Source organism: Branchiostoma floridae, chromosome 7 (assembly GCF_000003815.2).
Source record: "Branchiostoma floridae strain S238N-H82 chromosome 7, Bfl_VNyyK, whole genome shotgun sequence".
Taxonomy (NCBI): Eukaryota; Metazoa; Chordata; class Leptocardii; order Amphioxiformes; family Branchiostomatidae; genus Branchiostoma; species Branchiostoma floridae.
The window spans coordinates 15147709-15150192 of record NC_049985.1 but is presented as its reverse complement, the minus strand read 5'-3'; the positions used below and the strand labels follow the sequence as shown (position 1 = coordinate 15150192).

Here is a 2484-nt window from a genome sequence, read left to right as displayed (position 1 = left end):
GAGACTGGTTGAGACTACTATCCACCTATAACTATCCACCTGCCGATCAGTTCACTCCTAGCTAGGCCAATCAACTCCTCCCAGGCTTTTATACTTAACTCGGCCAAAGTCTCCTATTGATATTCGGCCAGACGGTCGGATTTAAGTGTTTTCGAAATGCAAGTAAGTGTTCCATTTCGGGATCTAGCTGTGGTCACATTGTACACTCTGTGGGGACGAACAGCATAATATAAAAGACAACCAAACAAAGTTTACGAAACGTAAGAAAGTGGACCATGACCATAATCTTTGCACATTTCCAAGGAGGTTTTTTTTTTAAATTTTTTTTCACCTCATCAAATAGTTCGGGCTGCCACAATTTGGAAATGTGGCCCTAACAGAAGCCAAAAGTTATATATGTCATCATTCTGATTGTCAATTAGTCCATTATCAGGGCGAAAAATCCAGACCTGTGTCGAATAGGTATGCCAGTTGCTACTGATTAATAAATCGAGGTGGTTGTCACTAACGAGCGTGGCCAGAAAGTGTCGCATTTCCACCCATGCAATTTGCATAGTCATTTCGGAAAAGTTAGCTGAATATTACCTCAAATAAAGAAAAGGAAATTATTAACAAAGCCTGAAGTTTTCATCCATGAATTCGTTGAGCGCTCTGTCAAATTCTGTGGTATGCTTCACCTGTAAACCAATTTTTAGTGGAAATTTTTGATGTTTTATATATCTATATTACTATCCCTTCCCTTTCATAATAACGGACCAAACGGCCAGGTCAATGGAATGAAACTTAGTGACGTGATTATAGTAGGAAAGTTGTGCGTAACAACTGGTTATCATAGATTAGGATAAACTTTGGTTCCTGCTAATTAAAAAAAATGATAGCACTTGTCCGTCTCGGTGGTACCAAAAACCTGTCTGGCTCATCTTTGTGTGGATCAAACTGTGAATCGGGCTTTCCATTTTGCAACGATTTCTTTATGTCTCGCGACCGGTATAAAAACGCCCCAAACATGTCAAAAACAGCCGGAGCCGTACCTCTGCTTGGAGAGTATGCTTGACACCCCTTACCCCATGGCCAGTTCCCAACATGTCGGTGTTACAGTAGCGTGACTGTTCATTGTTGCATATTATACTGAAGTAGGGTAGGTAGTAAACCAATCAGATAAGAGATATTAGATTAGTACGAACACCTGGCAGAACAGTGGAACGATAGGTAAGATAACCATCTCTGTCTGTACAATCTTACTTCTGACTACAGCTCCTCACCTGTAATTAAGTTGGGTCTTATTGTAAGCCTGAAATGCATACGTGAAATTTTTCAGGACTGCGATTTTGTTATGCTTCGCTGTCTTTCTTTTATCCTTTATGACAATACAGAGGAGAAAATCACATCTCTGAATCGTCCTTCTCAAAAGTCTTAATGGCTTTTGGAATGCCATACTAACGCGGCGCATATATCACATAGAAGGATATAATATGATCATATACAATAGATGTAGGTCAGTCGCATAGCTCTGTCCATTAAAGATAATGACATAACAACACTTGCCATTCCATATTTCATGTTATCTTGTCGCTAATGTGGTCTGGCACCCGCCACTGATATCTATCGTGTCTGAAGTTAATCCGTCTGATCCGTGGATAAGTGTGGCTAGAAGTCTGATAATAGTTGCAGTCCTTTGGAAGCGATGTATGCGTAGTGAGCCGTGGGTCCTTTGCGCGCGTGCGCAATTGCAAACACTTTAATACAAGGAGTAAGCTCGTGTGAGTGTTTCATAGTCATACCTTCGCCAAGATGATCCAAGATGCAATTGTTTTTGGATACATGCGTTCGTCTGTCTGTCTGTCTGTCTCTCTCTCTCTCTCTGTGCGTTCGTGTTTGTGTGTGCGCGTGTGTGTATATGTGTCTCTGTGTGTGTGTGTGTATGTGTGTATGTGTGTGTGTGTGTGTGTGTGTGTGTCTGTCTGTCTGTTTGCCCGCCTTTTTCTCTCTGTGCGTTCGAGTGTGTGTGTTTGTATGTGGGTGTTCGCGTGTGGGTGGGTGTCTATGTGTGTGTGCGTTTGTGCATGCGTGTATTATAATTGTGTATGAGAATGCCTGAATTTGTATATTATCATTGAACAAGGCGCATCTTCATGAGACCTTGAAATAGTTAGATTCTGGCCCCCTAGCGTCAAGTTTATATGGAGGTGAAACTTTCAGTGTTGATAAACGTTGTAAACTTTAAAATATTGCTTATTTTAACAACCGCTTCTTCTGAATGTATAGTTGTGGCACGAGGAACTGGCGAGCATGGCTCAGGAGTGGTCGGAGAGGTGCACATGGGACCACGGACAGCCTCACAGGGACCGTTCACCATTCAGCTGGGTGGGGCAGAACTTGTGGCTGGGGACGACGTGAACTCAGGGATCGTCCATTCATGGAGCTATGCAGGTGTCGCTACCTCAGCAAAGATTTATTTTCATGTTTGTTTGTTTGTTTGTTTGT

General features: G+C 42.2%; 1 pseudogene; it reads left to right on the top strand.

Annotated features, from left to right (window-relative positions):
- Positions 1-2484, top strand: part of LOC118420073 — a 15915-nt pseudogene that overhangs the window by 1273 nt on the left and 12158 nt on the right.